Genomic DNA, 25,009 nt, shown 5'->3' with positions numbered 1-25,009 from the left:
ATCCCATTTTCCCTTGGAAGCCCTATTAGCAGCTCCAAACCCCTGTGCTCTGGGGCAGAGCCCTCTGTCACCAAGTCTCAACCCCACCCAACATCCCCTGTACCCCCTCCCTCAGCCTGAGCCCTCTCTCACCCCACCCCTTAGCCCTCTCCCCTCCAGATCTCACCCAGTCCCTGGCCCACTACCCACTATCTCCCCACCTGACATGCCAGGCCTCACTCACCCCCTGCCCTCTGCCCCCCCAAATCACCCACCTCCACCCACTAGCCCCCTCCCACCCCAGCTCTCTACCCCTCCCCCAATCTTCCGCCTGACACAGGCACCCCAGCTCACTGCCTCCCAGGCGGGGCCCCCTCCTGCTGCCAGCGGCCCAGGCACCTTCTCTCACCTGAAACTCTGATTCACAGTCACTGCCCCCTCGCCCCGCGGGCTGTTCCCGCACGACGCTCCGCCCGCCACCGCGCGGCCAGCGCTCGTAGCCTCTCACCTGCGCAGGGCGGGCGGTCCGGGAAGAGCACGGCGGAGCTGTAGGGGAGCCCCGAAGAAGCCGGTTAGGGCCGTGGGGGAAGGTGCCCGGAGAGCCCATTTCTCCTCCTCCGAGTCGGGACGGGCGCGGCGCAGAGACAAAGCGGGCTGAGGCGGCTCCGGATCCACCGGTGCCTTTTCCCGTCCGGGACTCGCAGGTAACTTCGCGGCCCGGGCCTCTTCCCTGCTGCTGAGTTGGAACTTTTCCTCCCGCCGCTAACGGGGCCTGGCCCGCGGCCCCACCCGGGTCACCCTCCCCTGCAGTGGCCCGGGCCAGGCAGCCCCAGTGCCCCGCTAGGCCTCAGGGCGCCTCATGGTGCAGCGGCCCGCGGCCGCGGCCGCCCTGCTCTAAGCGCGCGCCCGTCGCCCCGCGGGAGCCTCGCTGCCCCAGCACCGCAGCCGCCCTGGCCCGAAGCGGCCCGCACGGCTTCCTGGGGCCCTCCCACTGTTGGGAGAGTCGGGCCCCCGGCGGGGGAGCCAGCTCCCCGCCCCACGCCTCCCCCATAGAGCCCGGGGGCGCCCAGCCCCCTTCTCCCGGGAGTCTCGGGCATTAGCGCTGCCCCCCAACTCTAGCCGCGGGCTTGGTTTTAGGGAGTTGTAGTCGCGTTGGCCCTAGATGTGAGCGGGGCGAGTTGGGTGGAGGAAAATATTTCTTATTGGCCCCGCTGTTGGCGAAAGAGCCACGTTTTCGAGCACCCACAGCTCTTGTCTCTGTCACCAACAGCAGTGGGGCCAAAACAGAGATTCACCCCACCCACTTTCTCTTTGTTTTACCAACACGTCCCTTACGCACTATGTCCTACTCCCCTGTTGGAGCATGAAAGACCTGCACAAACAAGGGGAAGCTAACTGTTGTGAGGGGCTGTCAAAGCACAAGATGACAAAATAGAAAAATAATTTTCCTTAATCTTTCAATTATAGGGATTTTTAGATATTACAATAACATTAGTAGGGAAAAGTTTTCAAACAGGTATAACTTTTTGACTTGTTTTTTAAGCTCACATTGTTTCTTGAAACTCTCCTTGTACAGAAAATAGTCTGTTAGTACACAAGTAATCCCCAACTTTTTAGTGGGATGGCTTAGTATTCTGCATCCACTTACACCACAGCTTACACACCACTTACATCATGTATTTGGTCTGTATTCCCACTTTTGGAAATTGTGCCAGTTAATAAGAGGACTGAACTTAGCCCTATATGCTTAGCTCTCAAGGGCAGCAGTTGTAAGGGGAATGTGTTGGCATTCTCTTTCATTATCTGTGGAGGACTCTGTCTAGTAGATTTTGTTTTGTAGTTGGAGATGTGTGGCTGGAATGAGTAATGTTTGGCCTGTAGTCTGCCAGACAAGTACAGTGCTTCCATTAATGCAGTAGCTTAATAGTCATGTAGACCTCTTGCCAAAATCGACACATTGCTGTGTGGTCTTGTAACTGCGAGATGGTATTTCTGTACTGTGCTCACTGTAAGAAATGAGAGCAAGTGGTACATAAGAAGAGCCTGAAACTCACTTTATTTTATAAAGAAGAATGGCTACATCACTGGATTGGTTTTCACTTTAGGCATGAATAGCTTTATTTTAAGACTGTCTTGTTGTGTAGTCTACCTCTGACTTGCAAAAGCAGTAAAACACATGAGAACTCTAGTGACATACTATAGTAAAGTTACACAAGTTCTGTGTGGGTGTAGAGAACCTGATACAAGATGTATTTCTCTTCCCAAGTTACTTATACAATATCCCTACAGCTACCTCACGATCCCTCTGAACACTTCTATTTCTGGTCAGTAGTGCTGGTCAGTTACTCCCACTGATCACATGCTGCCAAAATCCCTGTCTGTCACTTGACTACTGCATTAGTCTTGTATCTGGCCTTGATGCTTGTGGCCTGGCTCCCCTCAAGCCCATTCAAAATGCGGGTGCAAAGATAAGAACATAAGTGTCCGTACTGAGTCAGACCAAAGGTCCATCTAGCCCAGTATCCTGTCTTCTGACAGTAGCCAATGCCAGGTGCCCCACAGGGAATGAACAGAACACATAATCATCAAGTGATCCATCTCCTGTTGCCCGTTCCCAGCTTCTAGCAAACAGGCTAAGGATACCATCCCTGTCCATCCTGGCTAATAGCCATTGATGGACCTATCAAGATAAAGAGCAAAGGCTTGATTGTCATTCTCCCCTCCTCACTCCACCCTAAGTCTCTTAATTGGCTTCCCCATCTCCAGTCACACCATATACAAACTTTCCCTGAAAGTTCTTCTCAGTTTTGCTCATCTTTAATCAACCAGTGATGCTAGCCTTAATACCACAAGAATTATCCCATCTTCATGCATGAGGGGTAGCAAAACTTCCAGTTTGAACTTGTAAAATCACCATATTTTCCTCCAAGTCATTCCTCAAAACATACCTGTGTCCTAGTAGGTACTGTAAACCACAGTCTGAAAATTACTAAGCAGGTGGAGATTTGTAATTGCAGTCCTTGTCTTGCCTAAGAATTGTACATATCCTGTCTGTTTCCCGGTCTCTTCCTCCCTCCTGTCTCTCCCCCACCCCCTTGTGTCTCTGACCTGTTTTATGTTGTCTATTATTCGACTGTAAGCTTCTGGTGTCAGAGACTGTTTACTGTATCTGTACAATATCTAGCACATAGGACTTCGATTTGGTTGATTGCTAGTTGTTAGCATAATGTAAATACATAATAATGAGCTGCCTATGTCTTTGTTCAAAGTTTTTTGTTTAAAAAAGGGCTCTTTTGAAAATGAAACAATTTACATAAGTGTTCTTAAGAATCATTGTGCCCTTCTCTTAAAAATACAGACACAAACTAAAAACCAAAACAAGCTATCAAATGCTATTAAAAACCTTGTCTAATTTTATTTTTCAACCAATTCTAATAGGGCCCTGAAATGGAGTAAATGTTTATGCAAGGTGGGTAGAGTTGGGATTGGAACTCTTATCTTCAGACTAATAACTAAATATTCAGCAAAATTATATTATTATTGAATGTAAAGTTTGTAAGCATATGAAGGCCCAGAAAGTAAAGAAGTTAATTAGTATATTCACTTTGGTTTCTCCCTGTGAATTTTGAGATGCTGTTTGACATGGGTAATGGCAAGAAATTCATACAGTTATGTTTCTTCATTCAGAGAAGTTCCATAGTCCTAATAAAATTAATTGGAGGATAACAATTTAAGCAGGTCTTTCGCATAGATCAACTACTTGAGTGTCTCCCTTCTTGCAATTCATTGGGAAATTATCTCACGAAAGAATCAACAATGACAAAGTTTAAACTGGAAATACATTTAAGTAGATTTTTAACATGAATTGAAATTAGATCCTGTTGTTAAACAGTGGTTGTGGCTTCTTAAACTCCTTTCTCGTGCAAGGAATTAATTGGAAATATTACTTATCTGTGAAACTGAAGTAATCCATAAATTTTAAAATAAGCCTGGGGTGAGGACTTAAGCATTTTCACAGCATTTTGCGGTCACCTGTTTTACTGAAGATATAACAATGTTGTACTAACCTCTATTTAATATCCATCTTTTGAATTAACTGGACATCAAATAGAACAGGGGTCGGCCACCTCTGTCATGCAGCTGGCCAGGGTAAGCACCCTGGTGGGCCGGGCCAGTTTGTTGACCTGTCACGTCGGCAGGTTCGGCCAATCACGGCTCCCACTGGCCGCGGTTCGCTATCCCAGGCCAATGGGGGCTGCGGGAAGCGGCGCAGGTGAGGGATGTGCTGGCCGCAGCTTCCTGCCGCCCCTATTGGCCTGGGACAGTGAACTCCAGCCAGTGGGAGCAGTGATTGGCCGAACCTGCTGACACGGCAGGTCAACAAACTGGCCCAGCCCCCCAGGTGCTTACCCTGGCGAGCTGTGTGCCAGAGGTTGCCAACCCCTGAAATAGAATATGGCAGGTAGAATATTCTGAGGTAATATTGCTGAGGTATTAACCTGAAACTGGAATGTAGGCCCTATGAATGTTTCTGTTCTTTTCTCTTGTAACACAATGCCTTTTTCTTGGAAATCCCCAAATGCTTATTCTGCTGAACTTTAAAGTTTGTGTGCTTAAGGGTTTGTCAGCACAGGAAAGTTATAACGATATTCACTAAGAAGTGAATTGATACTGGTGAAACTTCCCTTGTGGATATACTTTCTGGTGTGGTCTAGCTTTGGTTGCTGTGCAAGGAGTTCAAGCTAAACCAAAAATAGCCATTCTTATTTCAGAATAAATGTCCACAAGACCCATTATACAGATTTAATCTTTAGCTGATACAACTTCTCTGTGCAGATGAGCCCTTTTCAGGGTAGATTTGATTTAAATCACTAGTCAGGAAGACTTGATTTAATCATGGATTTCTACATAAGTGTATTCTTGTTGATTGTCATAACCTTAATATGTAGTCTTCACAATTCAGAGATAGATGTAGGTTTCATTTTTAGAAGGTACACACTATACACTTTTAAAGTGATTTATTTTGAAAACCTTTCAGATTAGTTTTACAGCTATATCAGAAAATGAATGATTGTTTGTTTCATTTACCAAAGGTAAATGAAACTGATAGTTCACCTCCCTATGACTTCATAAATATTTCCAGTTCAACAGGTTAATCATTAATATTTGGAGGATTTTCGCCATGCTGTATTAAGAGGAGAACGTCACCAGACAGTCATTTAAATTGTTTTATTTAACTAAAACAACGTTATGTATTCAAAAGAAAACATATAATATAACAAAACATGCATATGAATTATTGAATTTAGTTAAACATTCAAGTTTTTAAAGCAGGTTTTTGTTAAAATTGTTTAATTAAATAGTTAAATAAAATATTTAAAAAAAATTAAATCGCCTTTGTCAGCGAGGTCAACATGAGAAATTTAAAATATTGGCTTTTGCAGCTAACTCAGTTGTCTTGACCTTCATTTTCCTGTTTGTTCATAATCTGGAGAAGAAAAACAAGCATTCCTGCTTTTTCAGTTCCCAAACGATTTCTCAATTCAGAATGAATTAGTCCAAAGGAAGAAGATATTCTTTCTACACCGGCAGAAGAAGCAACTGCTGTTAAAAGTGAGATTATCACTTCAGCAGTTGCTGAATCCAAGTGCTTAAGTGACTTCCACGAGTTCATGGGTGTGATTTTTCTTAAACACATTATCAGCAAACATGTATTTCTTGAACGGTTCTTATTCTCAAACTGGCTCTCTTTTACAGCCTGCTGCCATTATAGGTTTTCCCTTCTAGTGAGAGAATGGTATGGTAGATCTCAAATCAATGAAGGCTACACTTTGAAAGACCTCAAGATTTCTGGAATATGCTGCTCAGACAGTTCACATTTGTTTCTACTGCCTGTCCGTCCCTTCTTCCATTTATCTCCAGACTTCTTCTCCTTGTCCAGATCTTGTTCCACCCCCCAACAATCTTCTATACTTTGAACTTTTTGAAACTGCGCTTTTAGAGAGAGGTAAGGGATTCACTCCGTGTACACAAATTTGCAGAGGGACAATAGGACTGAGGTCTGTTATTTCTCATCTCTATATATTTTATTTTAAAACATTTTTGCTGTTAACAAGCATGTTATCTCTGGAGACACAAATCCACAGTATGAGAACTGCAAAACTAAGGATCTCTGATGGTATCTTCTAGACTAAGCACTGAGCCCCATTGGGTAGATAGAAAGATTAACCTAAACAATCTATACAGAAGCCCCTGGAACCCCATAAAATTGGGTCCCTAATCCATGAACTATTGAAACTCATTTACAAAACCTTTCTTAACTTTACATGAATATATTGTCTTATACTGTAGAATTAGAATTTACAATCCCTATTCCATGATGAGATACATTATAGCTCAAAGGTATCTTAATTAAAACTATCTTTAGGTAGGTTTTTCCCTCAAAAAGCATTTTATCAAAAAAATCCAATTTAAATAAAAAAAATTCCAATTAAAAAAAACACATTGATTTTTATTCACCCTGTTTTATTCACCCTGTTGTTTTTCAGTACTTAAGTGGCTGAGCAGTGATGGGAAGAATCATTATAAGAAATTGGATATATTCTGGAATTCCTAAAATTATTCTGAATATCCTTTTTTAAATGCCTGGACTGTTGATTCCAAAATGTATTTCTGTCATGTGGAGGTTTGGTTGGAGATTATTACTTCCAGTTTCTTTATAACAGCCTTATGCTAATTCTAGTGTAGTTGTATACCAGCCAAGATGATTTAAAAGACTTAAGTTGAATACTTGCCTTGAAACACTCACTACATTGGGAGTGTACCCTAATTTAGAATTACAGCTAGTTTGGAGTAGCTCCGCTCAATGGATCTAGAATTCAGATTTGGTTTCGCAAGAATTTGTTTGCAGCTTTGGAGAAAGGTTGCAGATGTTTGATAGTACAGCTTTAAAAGTAGTAATTAGCTTACCCACTGTATGAGATTATAATTCTGTGGGTAGTTATTTATCCCAATACCTATTTTTGGAGGAACTAAACAGGGAAGTTTTTGAGAATCACTTGTTATGTCATAAAGCAATGATAAAAGTAGAGCACAGAGTTTAACAGATGAAGAATAAAAAACAAGATTTCAGATTCAGCTGCATATTGGAGTCTTTCTGGTTGGAAAATAAGACTATATCAGCCTTGGTCCAGGATGAATAGGGAATATAGTGAAGACAAGACTGACGTCCTTTCTGCCCTGACTAGCCCTCAAGAAAAAGGAATGAGGTCAACAGTAAACTGACTTTCTGTATTGCATGCAGTACTGATAAGATAGGAAGAGCTTTCCTATTTAAGTGTGCGTGTGACCTTGCCATTCTCCAGCAGAAGCAAGTGGGCATCTTGATTTAAGTTTGACTCCCTGATTTGCCAAAGGGGAGGAATAGCTCAGTGGTTTGAGCATTGGCCTGCTCAACCCAGGGTTGTGAGCTCAATCCTTGAGGGGGCCATTTAGGGATCTGGGGCAAAAATCAGTACTTGCCCCTGCTAGTGAAAGCAGTGGGCTGGACTTGATGACCTTTCAAGGTACCTTCCAGTTCTATGAGATAGGTATATCTCCATATATTATATTAATATAACAAGGTAAAGTGTGGGTGGGAGCCAGGTGTATTTAGAGGAGTTTGTAGGAAATCAGACAAATGACATAAAAGGAGCCATCATTTGACTTTTAAACCTAGACCTACTGCAAAGCTTTCTCTTGGTGAGAAATTGAGTTGTAGGATATAGAAGATAAGTAATTCTGGGTTGCTTTATGCAGATGGATTGCATGGGGGTTTTAAGGCCTTGTCTACATCGGAGAACTGATGAGTATAAATCTGCTGGTATTGGTCTCCGTGTGGATGCTCGTATTCTGGAGTGGGTGCTTTTTTTCCCAGTTTAGCTTATACTGCTTTCAAAGTCACATAAGCTGATCTGGAAAAAGGCATTCTTTACTCAGAGTAAGAGGGCCGAGATGGGGATTCATGATGGGGAAACTTCCTCGTGTAGACAAGGCCTTATTTTTGGTCTTTGTATAGCTTTGTACTGTAAAAATACGTAGGTCCTCTAGGGCTTTGAAGCATTCTAAAGACATAGGGAAAACATTGTCTCTTCTTTTCTTGGCCTTATTGTCTCTCCCTGATATATCTTCTGCTGTGCCTCTCATTAATTTGTATTGCATTGTGGGGTAGAAGTTTCAAACCCATTGTGCTAGGCCATTGCAGAAACCCTCTGTTATGTTTCAACCTTGAGGAATTTTTAACTTACCTATTCAAATCTAATTTGCCATTCATTTAGTATGGAATGGCTCTGAATAGTGACTAGCTAAGATCTAGAGCAGGGGTTCTCAAACTTGGGGTTGTGCCCCTCAGTGGGTTGCAAGGTTATTATGTGGGGATCACAAGCTGTCAGCCTCCACTCCCAAACTCTGCTTTACCTTCAGCAGTTATAATAGTGTTAAATGTAAAAAAGTGTTTTGTTTTTTTTGTTGTTGTTTTTTTTTATTTATGAGGGAGGTCGCACTCAGAGGTTTGCTGTGTGAAAGGGGTCACCAATACAAAAGTTGGAGAACCATTGATCTAGAGAAAGTAGGCTTCAGAGCTGGCCTCTCCTGTGCTCCTGCAGTTCTGAGGGAGGAAGGGAAGGGCCATATAAATGAATGGGTTTGGGAGGGACGTAACTCTGCTCACTCCAGGTCTCAGTTGAGGATGTGGCAGGTAATGCAACAATGAAAGTGTAGGTATGCATTCTCAGTCCTTCGGAGTGGATCCCTCAGTTGTCCAGTCAATAAACCTAGCAGCTGGCAGTCCAGAAATGAGGAGCAGCTTGAGTTGTTCTCCTCTTTAGTCAGTGACCCAAAATATTGGATGAGAGCAGAGTAAGCTGCTCAGCAGGCCCAGCTGCAGGATTGGGTACTTGTGTTGGTAACTGTGCCCACTCTCCAGGCACAAAGCTAAATTTAAGGCAAGGTTTGTAGTAGGTAGTGTGAGAAATGTTTGTTTCCACTTCTACTGGGAAGGTTGTCTTGTGCACCTTTGCTACTGATAGCATGGCTTTTACCACTGTCTCACCCTACCTTTCATGAGAGCTTATGCTTTCAGTGAGAGGTATGTTGAAGAATGGATAGCAGCTCTCCAATGTCTTGTCTACGCTAGGAAAAGGCATCCTATTAAATGCCTTACACACACTTTAATGTAACTTAGCATAGGCAAGGACAAGTTGTGTATAAAATGACAACTAACATTTTAAGGCATGATTAACTTCAGCAAAATACGTAGTCTCATTAAAAATGACTTCTATATCTGAAGCCTGGAGGAGAGTAAATATTGTACCTATATTTTAAAAAGGACCCTAGTGGTAATCCAGAGGATTGCTGACCAGTAACCCTTACACTTGCATCTGGTAAACTGGTTGAAATAATGATTAAAAATAGAATTAAATACCTGAAAGGTATGATAGGGCCTAACAAGCATGGTTTGTGGAAAAGGAAATTGCATCTTGCTAATCTACTGATGTGTTCAAAGAATTTTGATAAAAGGACTGGATAAAGGAAAACCAGTTGATCTAATTTTAGATTTTTCAAAGGGCTTTTGACAAAGTCTTTTACAAGAAGCTGCTAAAACTAAGTGCTCCTAGGGAAGAAAAGTATTGTCATAAATCAAACTGTCTGGGAGAGAGAAAACAGAGTAGGAATAAATGACTCATGTTCGTCATAGCAAAAGGTTAAATGTGATCCCCAATGGCTGCAGATATCCTGGAGCAGCTGAGAGCACTGAACTCTCTGCAGCTGAGTGCCACTAGGTTCTACGGTAGGTTGGTCTGTCTGAATATTTATTAATAATCTGGAAGGGAGGTAAGCAGTGAGGTACTAAGAAAACTGAAGTTCTTCAGAGGGATTTATAGCTGTTGAATGGGCAACATAATGGCAGATAGATGTTCAGTATTGATAAATGCAAAGTAATGCATGTTGTATTAAAATTTGAGCTACTCATATGCTATACAGGGTTCTAAATTATTTGTGGCAACTCAGGAAAGGGACCTTTTCACCAAGCTGTCTACAATGATACAGACTTCTGTTCAATATGCTGCTGAGGTCAAAACTGGCAAACAAGGTGGTAGGATGCACAAAGAATAGGATGGAGAATAATACAGATGTCACTAGGTCGCTATATAAATAGTAGCATACCCTCTTTCAGAACAGTATGTAGTACTGGTCAACGCATTTCAAAAAGGATATTGCAGAATGAGGGTGTTCAGACACTGGTGACAAATGATTAGAGGCGTAGAAAAACTCACATGAACAGTAATTGAAAAAATTGGAATTTATTCATCTCCTTTTCAAGGTGAATAGGGAGGGGGCATAGGTGTGTATGAAAGTGACGAATGACGCAGAAAATGTATATCTAGTGCCTGTGTCCTCCCCATCTCAATACAAGAACAATAGGGCATTCAGTGAAATTGGAAGAGTAATTTGTAACCAATAAAAGAGATTTATTTTTACTGAATGCCTAATTAATAAGAATCAGAGGTGGATAACAATATCCCAGTGCAGACAAGGCCCAAGTGATCAAGTGACTTAAATCTTCCCGAATATAGACACAGCCTCACATTTTACAGGCATAAACCCTACTATTCCAGTATGAGTGTTTTTTTTAGTTTAAATCCCTTCCCATATGACACAAACTAAAAAGAGCTGGAATGATAGTGTCTACACTAGGGGTTGGGTGTGGGGTGGAGTGTTATACCAGCATAAGTTTTTTTTAAATTACCCCTTTGGCTATACTGAAAACTTTCCCATGGAGAGAAGTCCTTACTATGTGCCTGTAAAATGATATTGACTTAAGGCATAGGCTATGTCTACACTAAAGCGCCACAGTGGCACAGCTTCGGCTATACTGCTGTAGCAGTTGTAGTGTCTACACAACAGCGACAGAAGGGGTTTTTCCATTGCTGTAGTAAAGCCACGCTGAAGGCAGTACCTAGGTCAGTGGAAGAATCCTTTCTTCAATCTAGCTGCATCTACAGTGGGGCTAAGATCGACTTAACTAAGGACATGGATACACTCACAGCGCTCTACATTTGCAAATTAAACCAGCCCTTGGAGACTACAGCAGGGAGAGCGCTGCAGTGTGTTCATACTGTCAGCTGCAAGTGCACTGGCATGGCCACATTTGCACACTTACAGTGGCATTGGGAGCGGTGCATTATGGGCAGCTATCCCACAGAGCACCTCTTCCTATTCTGGCGCTGTGGCTTGTGGGAAGGCTGGGTGCGGGGTATTCTGGGTCCTGTCCCAACGTCCTGTGAAGCATCGCTTTGCATCCCAGCAGTCCCTGTGCTTTTATTCACTTTTAGCACCATCTTTCAACATTTTTCGTACTGCATGTTTTGTCTTCCCTTTTGGTCTGCGGGAATGGATCCTGAACTGTTGAGGAATATGCTGATGGATCTCACCAGCACATCACGAATTGCAGTAGAGTTCCTTCTTAAGCTGCAAACTGAAGCGAGGAGTCCAATGATGTCAACTCACATAAAGCATACGACACGAGATTTCTTGTGGCATTCACCGACATGCTCACCACTGTGGAACTCCACTTTTGGGCTCGGGAAATAGGCACTGAGTGGTGGGATCACATGGTCATGCAAGTCTGGGATGATGAGCAGTGACTGCAGAACTTTCAGATGAGAAAAACCACTTTCATGGGACTGTGTGCTGAACTCGCCCCAACCTTGTGGCATAAGGACACGAGATTGAGAGTGGCCCTGCCAGTGGAGAAGTGAGTGGCTACTGCAGTCTGGAAGCTGGCAATTCCAGACAGCAACCGATCTGTCACTAACCAGTCTGGAGTGGGAAAGTTGACCATTGGAATCATGTTGATGCAAGTTTGCAGGGCCATTAATCACATCCTGCTCAGAAGAACTGTGACTCTGGATAACATTCATGACATTGTGGTTGGCTTTGCACAAATGGGTTTCCCTAACTGCACAGGGGCAATAGGTGGGATGCATATTCCAATTCTGACACCAGCCCACCTAGCCTCCGAGTACATAAATCGGAAGGGATGTTACTCTCTGGTTCTCCAGGCACTTGTGGATCACTGTGGGCGTTTCATTGATATTAATGCAGGCTGGTCCAGAAACGTGCATGACGCATGCATCTTTTGGAACACAGTCCTATTCAGGACACTGCAAGCCAGGACTTTCTTCCAAGACAAGAAGATCACTATAGGGGAAGTCGAAATGCCCATTGTGATCCTTGGAGACCCCACTTACCCTTTAATGCTGTGGCTCATGAAACCCTACACAAGGAGCCTTGACAGCAGCAAGAAGCGGTTCAATAACAGGCTGAATTGGTGCAGATTGACTGGAGTGTGCTTTTGGCTGTTTAAAGGGCCGCTGGCGCTGTCTGTATGGGAAGCTGGACCTGGTCGATGACAACATCCCCACGGTTATATCCGCGTGCTGTACCCTCCATAACATTTGTGAAGGGAAAGGTGAAAGCTTCACTCAGGCATGACCTCAGAGGTTCAACATCTGGAGGCTGAGTTTGAACAGCCAGAGAGCAGGCCCAGCATGGAGCTGCAAGGATTAGGAATGCCTTGAGGGAGCAATTTGATGCTGAAAGCCACTAGTAATGTTTGGTGCCCTGCATGGGAGTGAAGGGCAGTGGTTCCAATGTTAGTAGAAATCTGTGTTTGCTACGTATGATGCACTGACTTGCAGTGCCTGTTGCTTTCCTGGGCTACGGTATCTTTTACTTAATGCGATAATTAATAATATTTTCAAAGCCAAAAAATTCATTTATTTAAAAGGAAAATATGTTTATTGAAAAGAAACACAACTACTTGGGAAACAGGGCATGACACATCTGTGCTGTGTGGAATGAGGGAAGGGGGTGGGGAACAGGACAACTGGAGATTCGTGTATGTCCTGTTATACTTGGCCTTCCTATCTGGAGTGCTGTGCAATCCATGCTGCACTTCAGGCTGGCTAAAATCCATGGTGATGGGGGTTGAGTGCAGTGGGTAAGGGTAGTAGTTTGCAGGGCTGGGTGGTGAAGCTATAGGTGTTGGTGACAGCTGATGGCAATAAGAACCTGGAAGTTGGAGAAAGTGGGTTGGCAGTGACAAGGGAAAGAGTTTTGGGACAAGAGCTGCAGGGGAAGGTGGGCACAAATGTGCTCTGCCTGCATTGCTACGAGCGCCTGTATTGAGTCCGCTTGGCTCTCCGTGATGCTTAGCAGCCACTTCATGCTTTGGTGCTGGCGATCCGCATTCTGCTGGAGGACCCTCTGTCATAAATGGATAGGTAAGGTAAGGGTTAAGTTTCTTTTACCTGGAAAGGGTAACCAAACACCTGACCAGAGGACCAATCAGAGAACTGGATTGTTAAAAGTCAGGGTTTGGGACAGGACCAGATTGTGGACGCTAAAGTCCAGGTCTGGGACTGGAGGTCTAGATACCACATGCCGTTGGCAGCAGGTGGATGATCAAATCCAAAACGACAGTACTACTTTACTTAATTTTTTTTTCCTGCTAGGCAATAGCAGGCCAGAAGGAATTGGTGTTTTTAAAGGCAGACAGAGAAATTTTTTTCCCTGCCTGTGTTTCACGCAGTTAGCATTTTAGTTAGGCTCTATTCACACAGCCATTAAGGCTAGTGGATAACAATAGCATTCCCTTGCTAGCAAGCACTCTCAATCACACAACATAGCAGTGAGGAAGAGATTGGTTAAAGTGCTAGAGAGACAATTTTTTTTCCCCTGCTTGCTCTTAGCAGCTTGCTTTGAGGAAGAGATGCGTTTACAGTGCTAAAGAGAAATTTTTTTCTGCTTGCTTTTAGCAGCCGTGAATTTTTTTTTCTTTCTGCATTGCTGTAGCAGCTTGTATTTTTGCAAAGTCGTTAAAGAGACCATTACAGATCTTTTGTTAAACAATTGGAACTAAGTACCCAGCCAGCAAACCACACAGCGTAAATACAGTAGCTTTGTTTGGTTCAATTGCCTATCCAAACAGAGCTAGAAAAAATCAAAGCAGTTGCTAGGCAAATCTCAGGAGGCAGAAAGCCAGCAATTCAGCAACAGACAACCAGGGGCCCACAGACAAAGAAACCAAAAACCATGAGTTCCAAGGAAATAAAACTCTTGATCTTGAAATCAAAACTAAAAGAAAAGGAGGACAAATCAAGCTGTCAGAGCACAGAAGGAACAAGAAAGCCAAAACGGCTGATCACAAAAGAAAACTACAAGAAAAGGAGGCGGTCCACAAAAGACAAATGAAAAAAACACACAACAAGAAAGTGAAAAGAGGAAAAACAAGAGAAAGCATGAGCTGGCGATGTGCGGGCTAGGCAAAAGGCTCTCAACCATTCCTAACCTCCCCGCCAGTTGTGGTCAACCGCACAGCAAAATTTCCCAACTACAAAGCAGGTAATGACACAGACCACCTGTCTGTGCTACCACACCCAGGCTGAGGTAGTGAACCCGGATCCCATGTCAACGGCTAAACCAGCCACAACACCTCCAGTCCAAACCCGGAACGGAACAGCAACCCGCACAGCACAAGCAAGTGCAAACACATCTTCAATCCCAACGCCAGAAGGACCAACGAGCCTAAACTGGCAGAAGCAACAAACAACCATACCAAAGAGGCTCAGGCCAGAGCCTGAAATACCGCCAGGTACACCAGCGACAAAATCAACCCCATCATCTACATCACTTCCAGAGGGACCAAGCCCAAGTCCCAGTCTGAGAAGAACTGAAGTCCCCAGTTTCAAGGGAACAGTTCCAGACTGAGCAGGAAGCAGATACAGCCTTCAGACAGCTTGGGCGGCGCACGGAGCAACCCACCGCCTCTCAGCTTTCTGAGCGATCCGGTTGTTATAGACCAATGACTTTATACAAGAAAAACTCTTTCTGGTGGACGCCAGAAAAATGCAGCCGCACCAACAGTTTTGGTTCCAACTACATACCGGGGGAAGCTCGTAAGCTTAGCCCATGATCATCCCAGTTGTCATGCTGGGATGAACACAACCAGACAGGTTGGAGAAATCCTTCTACTGGGAGGGATGGGCAAGAAAGTTGCCCAGTAATGTCCAGTCTTGTGAGGTGGGCCAAACAGTGGCAAAGCTCAAGATCTGTCCGGGCCCCTCTCCAGCCACTCCCCTATAATCGAGGTTCCATTTCAGCAAGGAGCTGGGAATATCTGGGTCCTTTTCCAAAGAAGACACCCAGGGAAAGCAGTACGGACTGACTTTCGTGGACTTTGCTACCCGATGGCCAGACGCAGTTGCTCTACACAACACCAGGGCTAAAGCAGTGTGCCAGGCCCTAACAGACATTTTCGGCCAGGTCGGTGGCCCTCCGATACTGGTCAGTCAGTGAAAAGGAATGCCTATGCCATGTGTACGCCCTGAAAAGCTATGCCCTACGTTTGGGAACGCGGTTCCAGCTACAAACTGACCAGTTGCGCTACAGTGGCTTTGCTGAAGATGTTGAAGTCTTGTACTTTGCATGCTTTTATTTCTATGTGCATGTGTTGTATCTCTGTTTACTTTAAAGTTTAGTAGAAATCACCTCCAGTGAATTTCTACTGTCGGTGATTGGGGTGTGTCATAAATGAATAGGTAAGGTAAGGGTTAATTTTTTAACCTGGGAAAGGGTAACCAAACACCTGACCAGAGGACCAATCAGAGAACTGGATTGTTAAAAGTCCAGGTTTGGGACAGGACCAGATTGTGGACGCTAAAGTCCAGGTCTGGGACTGGGAGGCTAGATTACTACACCCTCCTTTCATTCTCCCGCCATTTCTCCATACTGAGGTTCGCCTGGTGCTTGGAGGCGTGGTCTCCTGGAAAGATGCGCTGAGAACGCTCCACGCCTTGATGAGCAAACAGGAAGGGGAATTTTGAAATTCCCCGACAATTTAAAGGGCGGGTGTGATGGTTGGTCACCTTGAGGGCAGGGCAGTACTGTTCAGAGTGATGACCAGAGTGGCTAGAACAGGCATTGTGGGAGGCTGATCAGAGTGCATTAATAGACCAGGGTGTCCACACTGGTGCTGCGGTGCTCCAGCTGGGGCATAGCAAGTATTATGCTTCTCATTGAGGTGCATTACTAGGGTGCTCCAGCTGCAGAGTCCGAGCATTCTACATGCCTTGCCAGTGTGAACATGTCAGGAGTTAGTGCTCCCGGGACTGGTTTAATGTGCTCTAACTTTGTAAGTGTAGCCAAGCCCTATGTTGCACAGGATGTTAAATTTTTCACAACACTGAGTGATGCAGTTAAGTTGGTCTAGGTTTTTTTTTTAGGTGTAGGTAAGGCCTCAGTTATTGTTTATAAAGTTTTGTAGAGGATGTCAGAAGCTACTGTAAAAACAGTTAAGTATTTAGAGGCTTAAAAGGCTGTCTGTGCATGTGGTGGTAGTATGGAGTAGAAATGTGGAAGATGAATTTTGGCTAGATCTGTGCTGGGAAGAGCTTAGATACTGCATTGATAGGTGCTGTAGAAACCCCTATGATCATGTACAACATTCAAGGTGGCAATTGATGTGCTCTCCAAATCACACATCTTCCTGAGAATACAAACACAATTGTTCATGTCCTAGTTCCTTTATAAAATCTACTAACATGGATTTAAGATCTACTTTTCCTGTACCTACACTTTTGTATGCCTCCTGTGAGAGCATAAGGCAGTGTTAGTAAGATCTAACTTCTTTGTAAAGACTTATTACTTAACGTTGAAAGGGGTCCTACCAAAATCGTGGGAGTAACACATCTGTACAAGCTGTTGATGCTGAACGGGATTTCAGGTCTTCTGAATGAACAGTCTTTTCTGTCATAACTCTACTTCCATTTTGATGTAGTTTTCTATTTTATCTTTGTTCAGTTTGAGTTCTTAATTAAATCAGCTAGACTTCTATTAAGTCTATAGCTGTGTAATTGACCTTATAATCAAATTACTCCAAAACCTCCTTCAGTTGCTTTGCAAATTCAGTGCCTGTGTAGAGAGTCTTCATATAAAATGTGTGCTGTTTTGCTCAGTCATCCTCCACTCTAAAGCAAATGTCAACTTGTTTAATGGTGGTTGGATTCAAATATAGAGTCTGAAAATTCGTCTTCATTTCATTGGGAAGTTGTCATTTAAAAAAAAAAATCCCATAAGGCTTATGGGGTGGGAGAAAGCTGGCTGAAGTTGAAAAGTTCTGAGACTGTTGGGTATTGGTGACTTTTTTTTTTTTTTTTTAAGACAAAGTTTAATATTGTGCACACCCATATGTCAGAAGTTCAAAGTTAATAAACCTGAAAAGTTCTCTTGCTAGTTTTATCACTGTATAAGGAAATTGCGAAGACCTCTGCCATGTTGTGTGCAAGTCAGATGACTAGTGATCGTTAATACTAATCACTCATTTGCTACATAAATCAGCAGCTTTCACAAATTTAAAAATTAGCTTTGAATTCGTTAGGCGAGGGCTTAAGTTATTTATCTTTGCATAGGATACATTAGGTGCACTGCACTGTGTAGCTTATGCAAGCATGTAGATTCCAGCAAACCAAATCCATCCAATGACTTGCAGCTTTGACTCCTGAATAGTCAATTACAATTGGCTGCACACTAACAGTGTCCTTCTCCAATCACCAATGACTCTCTTCTCTTCCAGCTTCTGCGGAGTTATTTAATTTTCTTATTGTCTTCTAATAGACATAACACGAACCTTAATCTCATCACTTCGTTCTTGTCAGAGTAGTTAGCTTTCATTTACAGACTGAAATCAGAATCTAGTGTTTCTGATGTCCACTTTCAAATATGTTCTGTTTAAATACTTCAGAAGTTTAAAAAATGGAAAGGTATGGTTTCCCTTGCTCATTTCCCTTGACGTGTGGGGTTTTTCAGAACTGTGCTGAACCGTTTTCATGGACTAACAAAATCCATTATCACAGTGGAGGAATGAAATTGGCTCCCTATACATGTTGACTTCAAATTTAGAACTTTAAGAAAGGATCTTTCCTATATGTATGAACTAAAATCATGTCTGCCTCAGTAAGGCTTTGGGGCTGGTCTTTAATTACAGTAGTATTTTGAAGAATGTGGTGACTTTAACTAAAGATTTGCTGTCTTGGCCTCTAACAAACCAGATAATTTCAGTATGTCTCTTTGTATATTTAAAACTTCTAATGAAGGTCTGGATTAGAAGACTTTTTTGTTCTGCCAAAGATTGCAGTATACTACACATTCATAGTAATTTAGGAACAAAAATGTAGCTTTAGGATATGAGTGAGGCCAATCTTCATTATTTCTAACTGTGTGGCTTATAGATTGCACTTGATTTACAGACTGAGTGCTTAAGAAGATCAAAACAAAAAGACCAGGATTTCTTTGCTTCTTATTGCCAATAATCAGGGGGGGGTGTATGTGTGTGTGTTTTTTTTTTTTGTTTTTTTTTTTTTTTTTTTTTTTTTTTTTTTTTTTTTGAAAGCCAAGCAAAAATCCATCTTGCAGCATTGACAGATTCTTGTACCAACTGATAACATTGGCTAATTTGTAGTAGAAACTTGCTACTCTACGGGTATCCAAGGATGTGTACATGTACGGCACTGCAGCAGCATAGCTGTACTGATGCAGTGGTACTACTGCAGTATGTCTGGTGAAGATGCTCCATGCTGATGGAAGAGAGCTTTCCTGTTGGCATAATAAAACCACCTCACAAACAGCAGAAGTTAGATCTGCAGGAGAAGCTGTCCCACCGACGTAGCGCTGTGCATATGAGTACTTGTCAGTGTAATTATGTCGCTCTGTGTGGTTGTTATTCACATCTCAAGCAACATAAGGTATGCTGACATGTGGTAATGTAGACATAGCCCAAACTTTGCTTGTTTGAGGGTTGCCCTTTTCATTTAGGATATTTCTTCAGTGCATAATTAACTTGGCTTATCAGCACCCAGGTTAGCTTAGCTCAGGTTTGAGGAATCATAGAATATCAGGGTTGTAAGGGACCTTTAGAGGTGATCTAGTCCAACCCCTTGCTCAAAGCAGGACCAATTCCCAAATAAATTATCCCAGCCAGAGCTTTGTCAAGCCTGACCTTAGAGGTTTTTAAGGAAGGCGATTCCACAACCTTCCTAGGTAACCCATTCCATTGCTTCACCACCCTCCTAGTGAAAAAGATTTTCCTAATATCCAACCTAAACCTCCTCCACTGCAACTTGAGATCGTTACTCCTTGTTCTGTCATCTGGTACCACTGAGAACAGTCTAGATCCATCCTCTTTGGAACCCCCTTTCAGCTCGTTGAAAGCAGCTATCAAATCCCCCCTCATTCTTCTCTTCTGCAGACTAAATAATCCCAGTTCCCTCAGCCTCTACTCATAAGTCATGTGCTCCAGCCCCCCATATCATTTACGTTGCCCTCCACTGGACTCCCTCCAATTTTTCCACATCTTTCTTGTAGCGTGGGGCCCAAAACTGGACACAGTACTCCAGGTGAGGCCTCACGAATGTCGAGTAGAGGGGAATGATCACATCCCTTGATCTGCTGGCAATGCCTCCTCTACTTAAACAGCTCAAAATGCCGTTAGCCTTGTTGGCAGCAAGGGCACACTGACTCATATCCTGCTTCTTGTCAACTGTAACCCCTAGGTCCTTTTCTATAGAACTCCTTCCTAGCCATTTAGTCCGTAGTCTGTAAGAATGAATGGGATTATTCCATCCTAAGTGCAGGACTCTGCACTTGTCCTTATCAGGTTTCTTTTGGCCCAGTCCTCTAATTTGTCTAGGTCCCTACTATCCCTACCCTCCAGCATATCTACCACTCCTCCCAGATTAGTGTCATCTGCAAACTTGCTGAGAGTGCAATCCACGCCATCCTCCAGGTCATTATGAAGATATTGAACAAAACCGGCCCCAGGACCGACCCTTGGGGCACTCCTCTTGAAACCAGCTGCCAACTAGACATGGAGACATTGATCACTATCCGTTGAGCCTGACGATTTAGCCAGCTTTCTATCCACCTTATAGTCCATTAATCCCAGCCCATATTTGTTTAACTTGCCGGCAAGAATCCTGTGGGAGACCGTATCAAAAGTTTTGCTAAAGTCAAGGAATAACACATCCACTGTTTTCCCTTCATCCACAGACCCAGTTCTTCTTCGAATGATTGCTCATATCCATTCCAGTAGGTGTATGCGCTGCGCGTGCACGCTTGTCGGAAGACTTTTACCCTAGCAACTCCAGCGGGCCGGCAGGTTGCCCCCTAGAGTGGCGTTGCCATGGTGGCTGATATATACCCCTGTCGGTCCGCCCGCTCCTGAGTTCTTTCTTACTGCCGTGTCGGTTGTTGGAACTGTGGAGCGCGGCATAGCTGTCCTCCACGTCCCTAGCTTCTCCTTATTCGTTGTTTTTCTGGTTCTAATTATAGTTTTAGTTACAGTTAGTGAAGTATAGAATAGTGGTAGTTAATAATTCTTGTTGTGTATAGTTAGCGGGCTTTGGGCTCTAGCCCTCCCCCGCGCCCAGCGCCGGGCTCATGCCTGGTTCTCCGGGGTTCAAGCCGTGCTCATCCTGCAAGAAGCCAATGCCCACTAGCGATCTCCACGACGCCTGCCTGAAGTGCCTTGGGGAATCGCATATCTCAGAGAGGTGCCGAATTTGCAAGGCCTTCAGACCAAGGACCAAGAAGGAGCGAGATCAGCGCCTAAAGACTCTCCTAATGGAAGCGGCGCTTAACCCTTCATCCTCGGCACCGAGTGCCGCCTCGGCTGCGGCACCGGACCAGTTCAGGCCCGCGAAAACGCCGTGGCACTGGCCTTCTCCGGCACCCGGCCCTGGGAAAAGACCGTCAACGTCCTCCACCCCGGCTAAGCAGGCTCGGACGGAGCACCCGGCGTCGACTCCGGCCGCGGTGGCCGTGCCAGGGATTTCGTCGACTCCGGGCCCGGGAGGTCCGTCGAGTCCGGTCCCTCCTAGCTCCCCGCTGAGATCTGGAGTTGAGCTGGTGGTCCCATCTACGCCTGAGACATTCTCCTCGGCTAGGGACCTCATTGCGTTGACGGAGCCTACGCTGCCCCAACCCCCGGCACTGCCGGTGCGGGTTCTTCAATCGAAGGGCAAGCCGATGACCATGCGAGCACTGTCCCTGGATTCCCCGAGTCGGCACGGATCACCATCAAGATCCTGGCACCGCTCCCGGTCCCGAGGGAGGTTTCGCTCAAGACACCGCTCGCAGTCCCGGCACCGCTGTCCGCGGCGGTACCAGTCGTACTTGCGGCGTAGGTCATCTTCACGCTGGTCCCGATACTCCTGGCACCGCTCGGGCTCGAGCCATCGTTACCGGCACCGTGACTCAAGGAGCCGTTCTCGCCGTCGGCGATCCAGGTTGACCTCCCGGCACCGGGCCGGTGGCAGGTCCCGGTCTCGATCGCGGCACCAGTATGGCTCACGGCACCCATCTCCGGCACCGAGGAGGTCTCCGCCATCAGGAGTGCTGGATCCGTATCACTCCCGTTCGGCTCCCCCGTGGCCATCTCGCCAGGCATCAGTCTCTTCGCGAGCGGACAGCGCGTATCTAGACGATGACAGGCCTGCTGCTCTGTTTCCCGAGACCCAGCAGGAGCATGGTCCTCAGCAGTGGGGTTTCTGGACCCCATGGGCGCACCACCAGGCCCAGGGTCCTCAACAGATCCCTCCGCGTTCATCCGCTTCCGAACACAGGGCTCCGGAGGCCACCTCTTCACGTCGTCCTCCGTCCCCTGCAGAGGAGAGGTCATCTCAGCGTCAGGACCATTGAGCACCCACCAGAGTCGGACGCAGTGCTCCAGACAGAGCCGCCGACGGATCCACTCCTGCCAGGTCTCTCCTCATCATCCTCCCCGGATGAGGCAGTGGCAGACACGACATCCACCAGTCCCCCTCCACTTGACCTCAGGGCACACCAGGACCTCCTCAGGGGCGTAGCGCAGAATATGAATTTACAGGCTGAGGAGGTCTCCGAGATTGAGGACCCAGTGGTGAGCATGCTGTCGGCAGATGCGCCCACTTGTGTCGCCCTTCCCTTCATTTGGACCATTCAAGCCAATGCCACGACCATCTGGCAGTCCCCGGCTTCCGTTCCCCCCGCTGCTCACGGCGTGGAACGCAAATACATGGTCCCTTTGAAGGGCTACGAATATTTGTATGTTCACCCGCCCCCGTGTTCCATCGTTGTTCAATCTGTGAACGAGAGGGAGCGCCATGGTCAATAAGCCCCGGCCCCCAAGTCTAAAGAAGCGAGACGCATGGACCTGCTTGGCCGGAAGATCTATTCTGCAGGCGCCCTGCAGCTGCGGGTGTCCAACCAGCAAGCTCTACTTAGCCGTTACACCTATAACACCTGGGTGGCGGCGGACAAATTTAAAGAGCTGCTCCCGCAGGACGCTCGTCAAGAGTTCTCCGCAATCCCTGTGATGAGGGAAAGAGTCGCAAGAACTTCTGCAGGCAGCTTTGGACGCTACAAACTCGGCCCCAGAACTCTGGCCTCCGGCGTTACTATGCGCCGCATCTCTTGGCTACAGGTTCCTGCCTTCCTCTGGAACCCAGTTACCCACAGGACCTTCCATTTGAGGGCCAGGGCCTTGTTTTCGGACAAGACCCGCCGCTTCAAAGCTTTGAGACAATAGGGTCTTCTGTGCCTGGATGCATACACCGGTCACCCAACGCAGACCTTCAGGCCTCAACAACAGCAAGGCCTTATCCAGCCCAGCAAGACAAGACTTCGCAGGCGGCGGACTAGGATGCCGGCGTAGGCAATCGGGCATCAGGGAGGAACAAACAAGTTCTTCCAAGCCTTCCTCCGGCCTGAAGCCCTCATTTTGAAGGTGCGCCCGAGGGCGCTATACCAGTTCCTCCTACGGATCCATCTCCTCCTTCCCAACTATCTTCGTTCTTCTCCCGAGTGGTCCCAGCTTACTTCGGCCACTGGGTCCTCCGCACGCTGTGGTTGGATACCATCTACAGTTTTTCATCCCGCCCCCCACCCTATCCCTCTTCAGGACCCCTTCACGAGCAGCTCCTCTCCAGGAGGTGTGAATGCTCCTCGCAAAGGGGCCATAGAGGAGTCCAGAGAGCGAGAAGGAAAGGGGTTCTATTCCTGTTATTTTCTGATTCCCAAGGCAAGGAGGCCTCAGGCCTATCCTCGACTGCGAGAGCTCAACAGATACCTGGTGAAGTTGAAGTTCCGTATGGTATCCTGGGACCATTATCCTATTCCCTGGATCCGGAGACTGGTACGCTGCCCTCGACTGCAGACGCTTACTCCATATAGCCATCTTCCCGCCCACCGAGGTTCCTTCGGTTCATGTCAGCAGCCATCACTATCAATTCGCGATCCTCCCGTTCGGCTCTCTACAGCCCGAAGGTGTTTACCAAGTGCATGGCTGTAGCGTCGCCTACCTTCGCCGCAGCGCGGCATGTATTTCCATACCTCGACGACTGGCTGATCGGGGACCCTAGAGGAGTGAGTTCCTCGCCACTGTCACATGGTCAGGAGACTCTTCATAGCCTAGGCCTGATGCTCAATGCCGAGAAGTCAACTCTACCCCACTCAGAGGATAGAGTTATCGGCACCATTCTGGACTCCACTCTGGCCAGAGCTGTTCTTCCTTTGTTGCGGTTCAGGGGTTCGACGGCCATCCATCCCACAGATTGCAGGCGCGCCTTTGCACTAATACGTACTTGCCTGGCTCTTTGGCATGTATGCAGCCTGCAGTTCGCACGGGTACGCAGCGGTCCGCCTCAGGCCTCAGTTGGCTCATTGCTCACTCTCCGTCCGGACAGACGTCCTTGACACGATTGTCACAGTTTCCTCAGTGTAGCCTTACCACTCCTTACGTCTGGTGCTGGACCAGTCCGTGGTGTGTGCGGGCTGCCCATTCCATCCACTCCAGCCCTCGGGGTCCTCAACGACGATCAGATCTTGTGCTGGTGAAGCTCTTCTCGGAAGCCGCAGACCAAGGCCGCTGTCCCTCCGAACTAGCCCTCCACAGATCAACGTGCAAGGAATGAGGCGGTCGCGCTTGCTGTCAAACATTCCATGCAGCAGCTCAATTTCGCTGTGTTGCAGTTCTTCACGACAACACGACGGGTACCTATATATAAACAAGCAGCGGCGGCATGGGTCTCTTCCTCTTGTCGGCGAGGCCATGAGGCTGTGGACTTATGCATGCCGCCTCCATTCTACCTCCTTGCATCCTTTCTCCGGGGGTTCGAAACGACACTGGCTGATCGTCGAGCAGTCCTTCCTCTCCCACGAGTGGTCCCTTGCCGACATTACTCTTCGCGCTCTTCCGGAGGGTGGGGATGTCCAGTAATGGACACCACTTTCAGCCGCCAGGAACAAAAGTGCCGATGTTCTGCTCTTTCACGGCTCAAACCAGCTCGGTTGCGGACGCCTCCTTATTCATGAGGTGACGCACCTGTTTTACGCGTTGCTCCGTTTCCTTGTAATACCAAGGTCCTGTCTGAAGGTGCGCAGAGATAGGGCCTGCTTGATCCGTGACGCTCCGGCGTGGCCCGGTACGCAACTTGTTCTCCATGTGCTGACTGTCTGTAGTCGACCTGTCTCCCTGCCTCTCACCTGGACCTGATCACGCAGGCCGCGCGCCCGTCACCCGACCTTCAGTCGCGCTGCACCTCACAGCGTGGCTCCTGAGTGGGCTGACGGTTCGAAAATGCCTGCTCTACCCCTGGAGGGCAGGTGCTTCCTGGGAAGTAGAAAGCCTTCTACGAGGCGATGTACTCGCGCAAGTGAAAGCGTTTTAGGTGCTGTACACGATGCGGCTCCTCCCTACCGTAGCTTCCCACGTCTAAACATCCTCGATTCCCTATTGGTTCCCTCAAGAGCAGGCGCTTGCGGTTCTCTCTCTTGGTTCGCTTGCGGCTATCTCCGACTTCCACCCGGAGCGTGGCGCTCCGTCTTCTCGTCACCGATGGTGTACTAGGTCCTTAAGGTCTGAGCGGTCTTAACCCCAGATTCGCTGCCCGCCCCC

The 25,009-nt window shown here is 46.4% G+C and overlaps 1 protein-coding gene across 2 annotated transcripts in view; it reads left to right on the top strand.

Moving 5' to 3' along the window:
- Window positions 1-457: 457 nt before the first annotated feature.
- The window catches only part of CTNNA1 (catenin alpha 1), a 222,853-nt gene continuing 198,301 nt past the window's right edge, over window positions 458-25,009 (top strand). Inside the window, exon 1 of one of the 2 annotated variants that reach the window (XM_032795619.2) lies at window positions 458-683. The gene's annotated coding sequence lies outside the window, so the exon portion shown is untranslated. Of the gene's footprint in view, window positions 684-5,890; window positions 5,987-25,009 lie in introns of those variants that run through there. The other variant, XM_075068058.1, reaches the window with a different exon arrangement.

The sequence above is a fragment of the Chelonoidis abingdonii genome, chromosome 7 (genome assembly GCF_003597395.2).
Source record: "Chelonoidis abingdonii isolate Lonesome George chromosome 7, CheloAbing_2.0, whole genome shotgun sequence".
Taxonomy (NCBI): domain Eukaryota; kingdom Metazoa; phylum Chordata; order Testudines; family Testudinidae; genus Chelonoidis; species Chelonoidis abingdonii.
Note: the sequence above shows the minus strand (reverse complement) of the source record. Positions and strands in the feature narration are given on the sequence as shown.